Source organism: Clinocottus analis, unplaced genomic scaffold (genome assembly GCF_023055335.1).
Source record: "Clinocottus analis isolate CAN_PGR_092001 unplaced genomic scaffold, fCliAna1.0.p SCAF_9, whole genome shotgun sequence".
Taxonomy (NCBI): domain Eukaryota; kingdom Metazoa; phylum Chordata; class Actinopteri; order Perciformes; family Cottidae; genus Clinocottus; species Clinocottus analis.
The window spans coordinates 13,399,930-13,417,196 of record NW_027176251.1 but is presented as its reverse complement, the minus strand read 5'-3'; positions in this window follow the sequence as shown (position 1 = coordinate 13,417,196).

Sequence of the window (17,267 nt, the reverse complement as noted above, 5' to 3'; positions counted from 1 at the left end):
TCATAGCTGCTCTGACTGATTACCTCCGCTGGTTATTGGGTACAGTTAGGTTTAGGGTTAGATTAGGATTACGCCAGTAGCGGGTATGGCTACGGTTAGGGCGAGTCTCCAGGAAGTGAATGTCAATGTGATCTCCCCGACAGTGATGGAAACATGACTGTGTGTGTGTGTTTGTGCGTGTGTGTGTGTGTGTGTGTGTGTGTGTGTAACAGACAGGACAGTCGGGGTGGGTCGGGGGAGGGGATTAATTCACGGGCCAACCGGCTCCCTGTGCTGCTGTGACATGTTTATCACGGAGCAGAAACACATGCTGTCAATGATCACTCGTTGTTTGAGTATCAGTTATCTCAACATTACGGCCCATTAGTATTCTCTGGAAGTCAATTCAATTAGTGCTCTCCAGGGGCCCTCAGGGCCACAACACCACATCAGTCAGAGGAGAGCGGCTGTCGTGTGTGTGTGTGTGTGCGTGTGTGTGTGTGTGGGTGTGTGTGTGTGTGTGTGTGTGTGTGTGTGTGTGTGTGTGTGTGTGTGTGTGTGTGTGCGTGTTTGCCTGTTTTGACTTCTTCTTGTGGCTCATTTGGAATTTATTTATATTTTTATACATGCATATTCTGTATATTTAGAAAGCCTGTAGAGATCTTTAACATACGTTTATCAAAACTAGATTGTCAATAACATTCCAAAGGAAATTTTCTTCTGGATTACGGTCACAGTTTTATTTATTTTCTTTACTTGACAGGGACAGCGCACATGTGCTTCTTACCAGAGTTAGCTTTACACAGGTAGTCCCCAGGTTTCAGTGAATAACATCAAAATGAAATAATGTAGGTTAAACAGTAAAACTACTGCTCACTCTGCGTGTACATTCTGTACTCCAGACAAATACAACAATGTATTGTGTAGCTGCAGTGCAGTGGGTTTACTCTCTTCAACTGTGTGTGTAGTTATCAGTTGGTCCTGCTTTGTGTGTTTAGTTAAGTTTGTTAATTGCTTCTGAATAAATATGCAGGTACATAGCGAGTCCTTATGAGTGTGTAGTGAAAGAGAAATAAAGTGTGTGTGTTTGCTCGCTGCCCTGTGAGTATTTCACGTGTGCATGAATATGCGCAATATGATGTCAATTTGACATTTTTCAGAACAGCCCCAGCAGGTGCTGCAGCTGTACTACTCCACCGGTCATCGTCATGGTAACACCTGTTTTAGGTGGACCGAACGATGGCCTCGTCTTAATCCTGGTAACACAGCTGCCCGGATTACCGGCGCACCTTGACCTCGAGCGTTTGAATCCCTCGCTTCCCGGGACAAAGCTGTCGGCCGGCTCACCTGCCGCTCCGCTGATGGAGAGATAAAGTGAGGAGGAGACGTCAGGTTCACCGGAGTGTGATACCCATCAGTGCTTCATTTCATTAAAGCCAAAGCTGCCAGTGGCGGAGCAAAGCGCACAGTTGATAATTGGCTTTTTCTTTCGCCCCCTAAAAACAGTCAGTGCCATCCGTCTTTTGATGTGATGGGTATGATGTTCTGGATGGGGTTTCTCTTCTTGTTGGACTGCAATGCTGCATAGACACCCGTGAAAATGTTTAGATCAAGTTTTGGTTTAAGCACTCAACAGTTTCAGAGGATTCTCCAACAGCCTAACAGACTGATTTCAGCGAAAACACAATTCATTTTGCAACAATTTCAAATCAGCGGCCTCAAACTCACGTAGGATGGAACACTTTTTGCAAAAAAGTCATGAAGTTCCCGCCGATCTCGCTTTGGAAGAAGAAAATTGTTAAATGTTGATTCCTTGTTGAAGATCCACAAAGGAAACATAGCCATTAATAAACTGCAGGTGTGACGCTGTTCTGAGAGCTTTGCACCTGTGTGAAGTGCACATAATTCATTTTCTTCAACACATTAAACATAATACAGGCGTATCAAAGCAGACCAACATGAAATCAAAAAATTGCCTTGCAGTGGGAATGGGATTCAACGTGAACTGATGATATTTTCGCTGTGTTTATAAATCAAAACTGTCACGTCTTACGACTGTAAGTAAACATAAATCTGAAAAGCTGAACAAAAAAAGAGAGTCGGAGGGCAAGCGAGAGGCCAAGCTGCGGGTTGAGAGAGAGGACATGATTGGCTTAAGTCTGTGCAGAAAGATTGTTTCCTTTGGCCCTGTGCAGCGATTTCCTGTCCTGTGATCATTTCTTCCATACGATTAGGCCGATGTGCAGGGCATGCAGTCATATGACGGGCTTTGCGCCGCGCTGGCTGTGCAGACAAATGAAGCAGAGCAGCAACGAGAGTCAGCGGTTGAAACACAGGAGAGGATTAGCTGCAGCGGAGAGGAAGGCGCACACGGTTTAGCTACTGAGACTGGCTGTGCGTTAGCTAGCGCTGGCAACAGACGGCGACGCTGTTTGAGGTACAGTTTCCAGTATACCTCTCTGCTCTGTTGTTTCTCTTTAAACTTTTCCTTTCTTGACTGTTTTATCTCCTCACACACTCAAACACAACAATGTGTCCTCATCTTACAAAAAGTAACTCCTGATTTTGTGTGCTTTTTCCTACAAAACATGTCAATTTTCGCTCTCAACGTGCAAACCGTCTTTTCAAAATGAACGTCTGTTTTGGTCAAGTTTAGAAGAAGACAACGATGCTTAAGATCACGTGGATTCCAGGGAAAATATTTAGTCAAATATCCATGGACACACACAGTTGTAAGGAACCTTATTGGCATAAAGCTGTTACCCTAACTTGAATGTTAACCATCACAATACACCCAACCCTTCCCTTTACCTTAATCTGATCTTAAACCTAAAATAAAGTCTAAACCCTCAAACAGGTGTCTGAAAAAGTGAGAATCGGAGAAAATGTGTGTCCTTGTCGCTGGTCCTTCAATGATGAATGTACAAACACACATGCACCCACCCACACACACACACACCCACCGACCCACACACACACACACACACACACACACACACACACACACACACACACACACACACACACACGTAAATGCAGACCTAACAAGCCCTGAGTAGGGTCTCCGTAATATAATTAGCCACAAATCAGTGACCTCTTTTTCAGACCCTACACAATGCCAGAGGGGCCCTGCTCTCCCTCAGCGACCTACACACACACACGCGCACACACACACACACACACACACACACACACACACATTGTCAAAGTCCCTTGCCACCACCACTAACCTCCAGTCGCCCAGCTGGGACCTTCTTGTTAGCAATGTGACTGTCTGCCCAACATATGGAGAAAAGGAAACACGCGTGTTAGTGAAAGAGAGACGTGAGCAGCTCTCTGTTCAACTGCAGCCGGTTTTAAAGGTTTCTTTATCAGATTTTCTCATGGAGTAAACATTTGGAGGGAAACTTGACTCTTGGTCCTTGACCACTTTACGTCAAACACTTATTATTTTTGTCCTGATGATAACCGATCACCTACAGGATACAGCATTGGATTAATCCAAGAACTGTCAAATAAAATTAAAAAATTAAAAAAACTGGAACAGGAAAGAGTTAAAAAGTCTCACTTAGTTAGAAATAATCATTTCAACTACTAAACTACTAAGTATTTACCAGAGGTCATTCCTCCTGGGATCCTCATTGACTTTCCATTGGCCTTGTTCCCCCACCACAAAACATGCTGTTAAGACGTCATCTCACATTTCTTTGGGGCGTGAGGCTCGTGAATAAAGAACACAAGAACAAGAAAAGGAGTGAAAGATATTACAAATTACATGTTATAAACAGCAGCAGTGCAAAGTCAAGTGGGCAACAGTTGTGCAAATCTGGAACCCACTTTCAACCTGCTTTGACGGTATTGTGCTCGATTACAGACAGAATGAAGCAACTTTCCATCCACCTAAACGCTTTGTCTGTTTCTCTCTCCCTCTCTCTTTCTCTCTCTCTTCCTCTCTCTCTCATTACCACAGAGATTTTTGACTAATCCTCTTACTTCTTCAGACAAACCTGATCAAGTATTGGGAAAGCAATCTGGAAAGCCAATTGCTTTAATTAAGAGTCCCCGGTCATACGTGCAGCTAGTGTGTGTACGTACGTGTGTGTGTGTGTGTGTGTGTGTGTGTGTGTGTGTGTGTGTGTGTACGTATGCATGTGTGTAATTCTTACACACTCGACGAGGTTCTTCTGTCATTTGTCAACACCCTGACGGTTTAATCTTTCCTGCCTGTGCAAGTATTAAAAGATTATGAGCGTTCTGCATGGCTTCATGTATGCCGCATAAGGGGCTGTTTCTCGTGGGGCCCCTCACTTCATTCTCAGAGGGGGTGAAACGGAGGCCGACGACGGGCCGGGGGGGTTTAGTTTGCTCCAGTTGCTGAGACATTGAAAGAGAAATGTTCAAAAGATGTGTCCAACTCGCCACCATTTCATGAAATGTGTTTTTAAGTCATTAGGAGCATTTATTTGAAGAAGTTTATATGACGCATGAACTTTATAATTGAATGTTGTAAATGCCAATTCCTGAGAAGCAACATGCAGCGGGGTGTCTTCACAAGTGTGCATTTATACCTATTAACGTTTCCATTTGTGCACCGCTCATTCACACTCTATAATGATAATTCATGCCAATGTAATGCGAAAAAATCATGCTGCCTTATTAATACCAGGGGTCACTAATAGGTCCAGAAGCAGACGTCGTCTCATCTGGATCTGAACCGACAACCAGTCATTGAAAGTTATTACATTTTGGCGGAGCGCTGCTATTTTACCCAGCGCAGCTCTCTAGCCTCTTGTGCAGTGGTCCAGGAAGCACACCGAAACAATCGCATGCGTTGTAGTTCACATCACTCTCACAGCACTGTGCAGCTCCTTCAGTGGCTGCTTCACCCGCCGTGTGTGAAGGACAGATACCGCACATCCTTCCTTCCTGCCGCTGTCAGGCTGCACAACCAACACAGCTCCCAGTAGACCACACACACCAAAAACTGACAGGTCCTCATCCATGTATTCATACATATGCAATATAAATCCAATATATTCACATTTTTCTTCTTCTTTTTATGTATTATACCTTTACTGTGTATTATACTTGTTTTGATCTTATTGTTCTACCGATGCCTTTTGTTTGTTCGTTTGCACTGTTCACTATGCTGCTTTAATCCTGCAAAAAGGATTATTTTGATCACGTGATGCTACTCAGCCAATCCAAAGTGTGTATTCCGATAATCATTGCGACTCACGTGAGATATTTGCATACACGGGAGAGTCGGGGCAAGAGGCCGAATAGTCAGAGAAAAACGTGCGTAGTCTCCCCCTGATGGTTTTTAGAACGAATACCATTTCAAGGCACTTCAGTATCGGCTTCTCTTCCCGGGTCTAATCTGGGGTTATTTGATGTGAGATCTGTAGGATACATAAATGTTTTTATTTTTATTACTGTGTTTGATGTTGACAAACACTCCCAAAGTGCTTTTCTGGCACTCTGTCCAACGGGCTAGGTCCGATGTACAGGGAGTATATATTTCTTCCAGGCAGTGTGTGTGTGTGTGTGTGTGTGTGTGTGTGTGTGTGTGTGTGTGTGTGTGTGTTCATTAGCACAAGGTTCAGGTACTGAGGCGCGGTGTAATAGGCTCTTTCAGCGCCTTGGCTGGCTGGCGTGCTGCAGTGATCTTTCAGCGGCCGGACGCCCCGCTAACACCTCTCTGCTCACTGCAGTCCTTCAATTAGCAGTTTATTATTGCAGGGGCCCTCGGCTTCGGCCCCCGGGCACTCATAGCTACAGGCCAACGCCGATACATGAAGCCATGCAGTTGCGCCTGTGAGCTCTGTGTGTTTGAGAGAGAGAGAGAGAGAGAGAGAGAGAGAGAGAGAGAGAGAGAGAGAGAGAGAGAGGCTGCAGATCAACGCCTTTCAGCAGCAGGATCTTTTGACGAGACGTAGCTGAGCGAAGATTTTATGAGCAGAATGTACCGATCCACTTTTGTTTGTTTGTCCGCATGTGTGTTCATGTTTGTGTTGGTGGCCCATGGAAGTCTGCATTGTAAAAGCATAGCTGTGTTGCGGATGACTCAACATTTCTAACCTAACACATGATGTTGGACTCTTCTTCTCCGCCCTTGTACAACTTAATTCTGTTTTGACTGAGATGACGTCTCCAAGGAAAAAACATTTTATCTGGGCTTTGACATTTTTTTTATTGTCCCTCAAGAGTGAGGTGAGATAATCAATCCCGCTCATGTCTGTGCTTCGCTTAGCACAAAGACCGTGAGCAGCCTAGCTTTGTCCTTTAATACGCTCCCAACGCTCACTAATTTACCACCCCAGCGTCTTCAGGAGCTACTTTATTGGAGGAATCTGCGCCTCAGGATTTACATTCAATGAGCAGAGAAGCAGAACGTAGCATGCCATAGATGTAGCAAGGCGGAAAGTAAGGAAGTGTAGCTTGTTTGAGTTTATTGCTGGACACCAGTTTTTCTAACACAGGCATTGAACTTGCAGAATCGTTCAATATCAATGTTCCATAATCTGCTGTGGGTTCTGCTCCAAATATAATATATATTAAATATATGTTACGTAACTCCTCATGAAATCAGAACGTGACGTTTTTACACTTCTGTTTGTGCTTGACATAACATGTAGCGTGTTAATCTGTGAGCTTTAAAGGTGTTGGTGTTTATTTGACCTTTGCACAGAGCCAGGCTAGCGGGTTCCCCCTGCTTCCAGTAATTATGCTAAGCTAGCTGATCCCCTCGTCGCTCAAGGTCCACAAACTTACACCCAAACATGAGTGCTCTCGGCGATGGAGAGCGAAAAAGCTTCTTTTTTTTCTCCACTGCATCCTTTGGTGATGATGTCAAACTTCTGAAACAGCAAACCGTTTCGGCAATCATATAGATTTATAATTTATAAGAAAACAGTCAAAAATTTGAATTTGGACATTTACAAGCAGCAAACTCAGTACAAAATTATCATCGTATCAACAATCTTCATCGACGCGAAGAGATCCAATATGACGACCGTCAGTCAACGTCAATACTCAGTCATCAACAGAGGATACAACAAGGAAACCTTCACAGAGTTGTGTATGGAAGCCCAGAGCGGCCAAACTCAAAATGATTTTTTGAACGGTTACCTCAAGTTTTTTACCAAGAGATGCTGAGATAATTGACAGAAAATGTTGTGTTGTCGATTAAAAGCGTACAATTAAAATAATATACATAGAAATGTGAAACTTTTGTTTTGGAATATCTTAAAATTGATGCAGTAAAACTACTTGATATTGTGTCTGTAAGTAGTCAGAGATGTCCTCAACTCAAAAAAATATCATTGGCATCTACAAGAACTATTTTACTTTATTTTCCAGCAACCCCTGCCCCCCCCCAAAAAAATCAAAGAATAAGAAATATTCTTCACAATTTTGTATAATATGTTTTATACTTCTCTTAAATATAAAATAAATAAATTATACATATAATCCAATGAAAAAGTTAATTTTCTCAATACAAACAGAAGTATTTAAGTTATGATTTCGAGATAACCCACTTACTGGCTGGGAGAGGGTTAAAACACACACACACACACACACACACACACACACACACACGCACACACACACACACACACACACACACACACACACACACACACACACACACACATTAAAAACACAACTGACAAATTGTGGGCTTCTCTCCCTTATTCGTTGCATGATCTGAAACTATGTAGACACACACACACACACACACACACACACACACAGCTGCAGCCCCCCTTCTCTCTCCTCTGCTGCCAATGCGCTGCTGGTTAGATATTGTTAGGATTCCATTTGCCATTTACATTTTCTCTGCTTGACATAATTGAGGAATGGATGCTCTTATGAAAATTAAACTCGCAGTCCTCCTGGGTTACTGTAACCCTGTTAAAATGTAATGAGATTCTTTATGCGTCTTCCTGTGATTTTTTTATTAAATAGAATATCAGTATGACTAATTCCCCCGGCCCAAATGTGGACGGGGACACCGCATTATTGATAGGCCGGTGCATAAGTGGTCTCTCTTGGCCTGCCTCTAATGGCCTAATAATGCATTATACCAGTATCACTGGGCCTGCGGCTTGCAGTGCTTATTGTCGTTACCGAAAACACCTGGGCGGACCATTCATCAAGGTTAAATCACCAGGGCCCATCCGTTCATTAGGCTGTCAGTAAACATCTTTATTTAGTTTGGGCTGCCGATACTGACAGAACAGAGGCACGAGGAGCCTGACGAGCAGCTGAGCCCCCCCCCCCACACACACACCCATTCACCCGAGCGTCCAGGAAGACAGGAGGCCGGGGCCACGGCGAGGCTCCACGGCCCGCGGTTCCTCCACGGCCGCCATCGGGCCGAAGCCTCCCCTGTCAACTGGACGGATGGCGGAGCGGAACGTATTAGGTCGGCCGTTCCCGGAATGGAGGCAATTTTGACGATAGCCGCGCATTCGCTGTGCATATTTATCTTCTCTGACGATTGTTTTGAGTGTAAGCAGAGGGCGAGGCTGAGAAACTGTCGGACAGGCTCAGAGAATTGGGGGGCTTTATTTTTTTTCTTCTCCCGTGACGGATGACCCGAGGTACTAACGAAGAAAGATGGGCACGGGGCGGAGGAGCCAGTGGAGAAATGATTAACCTCATTGACTCTCATCTTTACTTAAAGAGCAACTTGACAAATCATCACTGGACGGACTGAAGGCAGTTTTAACATATTCATACGGATAATAAATAGCTCTAATGCAACACATGCACAGATTCAACACCTGACAAAGTGCAATTCAATTAAAACAATCTGAAACTCAATCTGAAACTCAAATTGTTTGTCTCATCAAAATGATCAAGTTTAATTACTTTTACTTTTTTTTCTTTTAACAATATAGATGTATATTATCTATAATCTGGTCAGATCCATAAGTGACTGATTGAGTTGATTGCTGTGCCAGCTGACCTTTATTTGACCTTCATTTGGTTGCAATATTTGCAGAAAGACGTAAAAATAAGTGTTTCAATTCTTTAAATAGTAATTTGACATGTATAATATAAATAAAAAACAACTTTAATTGAGTTTGTTTGAATCTGTTTTCAAACACAGTCCAACAGGGCTTCACTTTAAATAATTAAGAGCCGTGATATAAACCTTTTGGCCTCACACTAAAAAAATAAAACATCATTAAGCTATAATACGACATGAGACTCATTTGTTTTATTCCTGGCACAAACATGGATAAATAATTCATTGTCTACTCATAATTAATTTCTCTGCAGCCACTGGACTCTTGCAGCAGAATTGGACAATTTAATGAATAAATTAAAGGCAGGTTTGAGAGAATAAGTGACGTCTACTGCTGTGTGCTGTAACACAAATGGGACCCTAATTTGGTTGACTGTGACATTAACGATTAATTCCGAGAAAATTGCAACAAATTAAGCAGATGGGATAAAGTTCCAAGCTTTATTTTTTAATAAAACAGGACCTTGTCTCGGCCTCATTGGTTTGGATTTCTAATCTGGAAAATGGGCTCAAAATCAGGCGCTGCCATCGCTGGCTTTTAGTTGGTTCTAAATAAATGATGAGGGGGACTTCTGGGTCGGTCGGGATGAGGACTACAAAAACATGGCGGGGAAGAATTCGCTGACTTGTGGCCCAGGGAAACAAATGATGTGTTGCTTCATCGGTTTATCACTAACTCTGCAATTTGAAAATAAAACGTTCTTTGTCTGATTCTCCTCTTTTTCTTTTTTTAACAAATAAAAGCAAGCCGTCTTTTTTACCGGCTTCCCGCACGACACGCAATGCTTTTAGAAAATGCTTTTAAAAATGACACAGACTGCCAATGAACATTTCATTTAGTTTGAAGACTGAAAGTTTCATTTGAGTTATCAGTCTATGCTTAAGTTCATTTAAATGTCGGGAAAAGCCAACGTTACATGTAAATATGGTGGCTTCTGTTATAATCGCCGAACCTTTTGCACAGTCTGTGTTTATTTGCCTCAAATAGCAATCACAGACATCATTAGCTAACAAAGACGATGTGTGACTCATCAAGCTCCTTTCTCTCCTCTATGATTTCCCAGCAGTCACTCTCCTTTTCCCATTTTGTCTCGTTTATGTCATAATAACCGGGAGGGAGGAGCCAAGTGTTTGATTGAGAGCCACATTGTTCCTTTTTGAAAATGTCTTTGCCTCAATTTGTGCAGCAAATCCTAAAATCTGTCTGAACACGGCGTTGAGTTAATTCAGCGGAAGTAAAGTTAAAAAAGACCAATGCCTCCGAATTTGTAGGAGAACTGGAAGACGCCACCACTGCCACGACAGCGCTGACGACAGCAAGTCTCCATCTTTCCCATCCGATGAAGAGCTACAGGAAACACAAAGTAACAAGAATATACAGGAAACCTGTGTTAATCCCTGAATAAGCAGAGCTTTGTTCTCAGCTGTTCCTGCAGAGAGGAAGAAAAACGTGTATTGATAATAATAATAACAATATTTATTGTGAAAAAAAGGATTGGAAAGGAAAAAAAGTAGCACCAAACACAATTCACCATAGTGACCGGTATAGTCACTACGACTCGCTGCCCACACTGCTAGATGGTGGAGAGAAAAAAAAATGGCCGTCCAATTCATCGATAAGAATGGTTCCTGGTTGGGAAAGGTCTTTACCGCACATGTGAGATGAAGAGCAGAAGACATGGAGATAAACAGAAAGACAGAATAGGAAAAGGTCAGAAGAAGATGTTCAGACAAAAGCGCTGTGTCAACATCTAGAGGCCACACACACACACACACACACACAAACACACATGCACACACGCACGCACGCATGCACACACACACCTCTGGCACACTTGGACGACACACCACATGTGGAACTGGCGGCCGGCGGTGTTGATGTGTTGATGTGGCGCGGCAGCTCTTCTCGTGCCAGCTCGGGACACACAGCTCGGCTTCATGGGAACTAAAAGTTCCAGAGAACCATATTTCTCTCAGAGGCCGAGAGCGCACGTCTGTCACTGAGCTCGCCCCTCGGGGCCCTGGGGCCTCAGACCAAACACAAACAAACTGAATCAGCTGGACCCAGGCAATTCGGATACATACAGTCGTGTATATCAGAGTCTCACACATTCGACTTATGTAACATCTCTTAGGAGCAATAAGGTGTTTATTTGGAGATCTCCTTGAGCCTTATTCAAAGTTTTGGGGAGAGGCATGTGCAACATGTCCGCAAAATAATATATTTTAACGTAATATCTGTTAAAAAATAAACTTTTGTCTTTCATCATGGAGTCTTTTTCCCATGTTTCCCCTTCATATACATATTTCTGGCAGGTATCTTGAGCTCATGTGGGCCTCAGGTAGAGCGGTATCATTCAGTTTTTGATCCCACTTAAGTGTAAGTTCATGAGCTCGTTTACAGAACCTCCCTTTTTGTTTGTTCTTTTCTAGATATAGCGAGCTATTTACTGGTGATGTTGGTCCTTTGTACTCGATGTTCAACGTGAGCCTGCACGTTGAATCTGACATTAAACATTACTGACGTCACAGAGCTGTCCGTCGTTGTATGTAATGAACGTGGTTGTCGCTACCGCATTGCTTAGTGATATCCATGCTTTAGGAATTACACCTGTCATACTTTGTTTTAAAATCTGTTTTACAGACGGATGAGTCTGTTTTTGCCCAAGTCTTTCAAAGTCTGTGTACTAAAACATACTGTATACAAAAAACTAATAAAGAGAAACTTGAACTTTCAAAAGGTTTGTCAAAATATCTCTTATTTGTGGTGTTGGACCACTTTGGTGACTTTCAGGGGCTTTCATTCTAAACTGTCCTGTCTCCTGAAACAACATGCATGGGCATTATAAAACCAGTTAGTTTACCCTGACTAGGACAAACAGCTCTCTTGTTCCTTCATTGACCTCTAGGGGGAGATAACAGCACGAAGAGCATCCTGACTTGAAACTACATAAAGACAAAGTCCTGCACAGAGTGAGAGGGGAGAGATCACTTCTGGACAACACAAAGAGGAGGAGAGGGAAGTCTGCAGCCACAGGAACATGATGGACATATTTATTGTCGTAAACACTCGCCTCTGTCTCCTTCACTTGGATGCTTTCCTTTAACCTACATGATGTCTTGTCCCTAATATTCCCCAGGACCTCAAATGATAAATCTGTTTTTGCCTAAAGAAAAAAAAGCTTAACCAAACAGAAAAGATGATTATAAAGACATGTCGAAGAACGCCAAAGAAAAGAGTAAACGCCAAAGAAAAGAGAGTTGAGGCTCTTCTTTTTTCTCAAGTTGCACGTTCTTCTTCTGTGTCTCCTCTTCATCACCACCACAGCTTCACCTGCAGTCACAATCTAAAACCTGCTGTTTCTTTTTCTTCCTGTCTTTCACAGCGCTGCAGAACATATTTTTCCAAGTGTCTGGAGACAGACGCGAACAATTAAAAGCTGTTAAGTGACCTCGCTTGGCAGCGTCGGCAGGCAGAGCGAGACTGAAGAGGGGAGAATGAAGCCCTCTCGACAGCGTTCGTCATCCCGGGGCCCCGGCCCCAGAGAACTTCTGAATGAGTAAAATGATTTGATTATGTTGAGGCTAATGACGAGGGGCATACTTAAATCCGTCTCCACGGTTTTCCCTGCTTCTGCCCCTGATTCAGCGCGCTGTCAGCAGCTTGTTAGGCGGGTTTGTGCTGCAGCGATCCAGCTGAGCCGGATGAATACTGAGCGAACAGAGACGCGCAATCAGGCTGAGTCCAGAGGTTTGACCCACATATAGTCTGGAAAGTTACAAAGAAGTGGCTACCAGTGGTGGAAGAAGTTCTCAGATATGTATGTTAGTTAAATTATTAATACCACAGTGTAGAAATACTTTGTCATGCATTCTAAATGTTGCAGGCACAAAAGCATCAACAACTTAAAAGTACCAAAAGATTGAGCAGAATGGTCAATTTAATAATAATTTACACAAGATTATTCTGTTCATCACTTCAATGTTGCAGCTGGATGAAGGTCGAGCTGATTTTCTAGAAATGCATATGTTTTATCTGCTGGGTACTTTGTGAATTTACAACCTGGCAATCAATTCAGTTTGACTTTAATCTTAAGTTATTAAATAAATGAGGTGAAATAAAAAGTACAATATTCGCTTCCAAATACTAGGTATAGAAATACTAAGGTAGAAGTACCTGAAAATTGAACTTTAATTTATCGTAATTACAACTGTGACCACCTTATTGTACGTTCTGTAGTTAACAGTTACTCTAATATTAAGTATGTCTGTAGACTTGTACCTAAACAAAAATACTAATCGTACTAGAATACAGTACTAGTACTTTCATTTGTCTACTGTGTATGACTTGTATTTTCATGTGTTTTTTTAATCCATGAGGGATCCAAAGGTTTTTTTTGGAACTTCCTGTAGACGACGCTAAGGTGTTAGCATACCAATGCTAATGTGTGTCCCTGCTGCAGAAGGCAATGAGGACCATATGGAGAAATGAAGTCACGTCTCCCTGTAATTGACAGAATCTTAATACTGCGAGCAAAAGCGAACCATCGGCAGCCGGTGGCTGCGCTTTGACCGGCGCATCAAAAGGGTCAAACAAAGCCGGCGGCTGACGGACAGCGACCTCTCCTTCCTGCCCGTCAACACAGACAAAGAGACATTGGGCGTCTATTTACAGGCAGCTGCAGCTCCACAACGATCTGAAAACCAAACGAATTACTGTAAAGAAAAGAAAATCACGTTAGGGCCGAGAGTGGAAGTGAGGAGGGAGCCGCGGCCTGTTGTTCTAATATTAGCGGCGCTATTGTTGCAGGTAAAGCCGGGGCCCGCCGGGAGCTCCGTGAATGGTCGTGATCCGCCGGCGCTTGTGTCGTCCTGATTCAATTTTGTGCTCGGGACAATGTTCGGAATAATTTGTGTGTGTTTTTTCGTTGCGTGTCTATTCTCTCAGATGCATTAGGACCAATCAGTGGACGTCAGTTGTCCTGTTACTGTCTCATCCACTGTGAGTGTGAGTGTGTGTGTGTGTGTGTGCGTTTCTTTGTGTGTGTAACAAGATTAGAACAACGTACCGATGTTGCTCAGCTTTTATTTAATGTTAGAAATTGGTCTGTTGTAACTTGACAAGATGTCTGAAGAAATTAGCCACAAAAAAAACAACCTTTTTTTCTTTTTTGGTTTTGTTTAACTTTTTTTCTTTATTGGTCCCTAACATGGAAAGTGTTGTAGCAGCATAAAGGTAGAAATAAGTACAGATAATTAAACAAATTAATAAGAGCATAACGCGTATATAGAAAATGTTACATATATTGAATTTATTTTAGTTTTTGGAGGTCAAATCTTGGTCCAAATTTTGTCTGCAACAAACAATGTTTTCAATACTTGTCAGTTATTTTTTTAATGAATCCAACAATCAATATAATCCCCAAAAAGTATGTAAAATTGAGCTTCCCAGAGCTCGAGGTAACATCTTTAAATTGCTTACCACAAAAAAACAGAGAAGCACATAACAATCAGTCAATAGTCAAAATGACTGTCGTCATTCTGAACTCACCGACTGTTTGTGGTTCAACCAACTGATCAAACTGACAACAGTTTCAGCACCCGCCTGAAGGCTTTTCTTTCAGGCTGGCAGAAGTAAAACCATTTTCCAGGAAAATATTATTTATCAGTAACAGAAAGTACAAAAAAATCAGTCAGTCCTTTAAAAAAACTGCATGTGCCAGCTAATTTGTGTGTGTGTGTTGTGTGCGTGCGCGTTAGCAACACTTCCTCGTCCACTACCGCAGGTAAAAAAAAAAGACAAAGTGAGAGCGCGCAGAGCGAGATGGGAGAAGAAGAAGGAGGAAGAAAAAGAAACGTTTCACCGCTTCCAGAGAGACTCCCCCGCCCTCCTTCTCTCTAATCACATTACCCAAGAAAACTTTTACTTATGGCTAATGGAATTCGCTTAAAATTGAGCCGCTGGGGCGAAAGTAGATTTGCATTGATCCAGATATGTATAGAGCCAAAGTCAGTCTATCTATTCTGTGAGGGAATTAAAGGCCGCTAAGCCTATAGAGCCAGACTGTATAATCCTATGTTAAAAGATCAATACTGGCTGGAACCCACGTGAGCTTTTTTTTCCTTGTGTGTTGTTGCTTGTCTGCCTGAATATACCCACAATATCCACACAGCATCCACACATACCCATAATGTATACTTTACCTGTAAATCCTTCAGTTTGTGGGAGCTGGTGCTCGCTCTGCTCGTCTCTGGGCCCCGGCTCTTCGTGAAGCGAGGGCTCTTTTCGGCGGGTTGAAAGGGTGTGGTGGGGGCTTTGCAGTCAAACTGTTAACACCACACAAATAAGCCCGGCTGCCCGGCGTTTATTTAGTCTGACACCCATCGTCTAGCGTTGCCCTCTGACAGCTTTCACCCCCCGGGAAGAGCAGTAGAGGCGGACTGGGTTGGCAGCCAAAATGTGGTGGGTGGCAACTTTCAGGAACCATCTGGTTGTGAAGCAAACTGTCGCTGTGCCCGCCTCCGGCACATTTCAAAGACACATGAGGAACTCACCTGGCAAGTAGGAGGCTTCTGTGTCCAATCTGTAGTTCCATCTTTTATAAATTATCTAAAAGGCAGAGGGTGATGCCGATATTTTTCTGCCACAATAAACAGAAGTCACTATATGTGGAATGTGGAGGAGTGGCGTAGAGGCGACGTGGACGTCTCTGGTAGTCATCCCAGTAAGCCCTAAAGCATATCCTGCTTTATGGTCTGTTTGACTCTAAATGGAGTGTAATATCATAATAAATACATTCTAATAATAATATAATAAATCAAGAGAAACGTAGAGTCGTTTTCTCATAGACTTCTGTGCAACCAGAGGACTCGCCCCCTGCTGGTCAGTGGAGAGAATGTAAGTTTTAAGACTTTTCCGTATTGGTTTCACTCGGCAGAACCGGAGGTTGCCGCCTGGTTGTTTCCCATCGTAGAAAGCAGCTGATCGCTCCCTAATTCTCTGCTCGTCGTTTCAAACAGGAAACAAGATGCCGGTCTGCTCATAAACCGTCTGATCCACGTTTTGTGACCCAAGCGCATTGGGCTGGACGGATGCTTTTGCACACAGCTAATGGAAATTAAATTAGTTTCTAATTTTCTAGGTTTTTAATAACAAACCAAAAGTATTTGACGACTTGAAATGTTGTTCTAACGATGGTGCCAAAGTTAAAGCTAAATATTATTTGGGTAACATGGATGGCTTGTGTTGACATTTTGTACAGATGTGCAGACAGATGTCCAATAGTCATTATACAATAAAAGTAAAAAATGTCAGCCGGCTGCTGGCGTTAGATGGAACGTCAGAGGATTGTGTAAGTCTTCAAGGTTCATCCTCTGGGGACCATCAATGTCTGTACGAGATTAAACGCCAATCCGTCAAATAGTTGTTTGAATATTTTAGTCTGATTGTTTGAATGGTGATTGTTTGATTGTTTGTCTGTCTTGTCAGACTTCCTTTTAGCGTCGTCACAGTTAGGTCAGAAATACGTTAGCTAGACAATGATGGACAAACCTACAAAAATAAGTTAAAGTTGCAATAAACCAGAATCCTCCTTTAAGATTTACAGATCTTCTTTTTGTTATCACTAAATGTTCCTGAAGTCCATTCGCACTGTTAATATCTTAACGTAACTTCAGGAACGTGTTTTTTCTTCGCATGTACTTGACATGGAATCAAAGAGGGAGATTAGCTAAGTGGTCAAGCCTAATGAAATCACAAGGTTTTAACTGGGCGACATTGATCAGCTGGGGAAAATAATTCCTCCTGGCAGTCCATAAATCTCCTCCGTATTCCCTCCGCCCCCCTAAACATCTCCACAGTCCCCCCAACTCCCGCAAACCCTGCTGAGAATGTGCTAAATGACCTCACACACTGACAGCGTCGCCACGCACACACCCGATAGCGACCTCATTGATGAGCCAGCTCTTGCCAATACTGAAGCGCAGGGATACACACACACACACACACACACACACACACACACAAACATGCACACACTCACAGACTCATCAGCCAGGAGGTCACGGCGAACCCATCATCATCACACCGGCTGCATTGGGCAGCAGCAGCAATGACATTGGCGAATCTGATGACGAAGAAAATCCAAATATGAGATTAGTTCCCTCCGACTATCCTGCTCCTAAGTGCCACTCCACACAAATGGGGCCCTAAGAAGATAATAAACGTACAATTGCTTTTATGGGGATG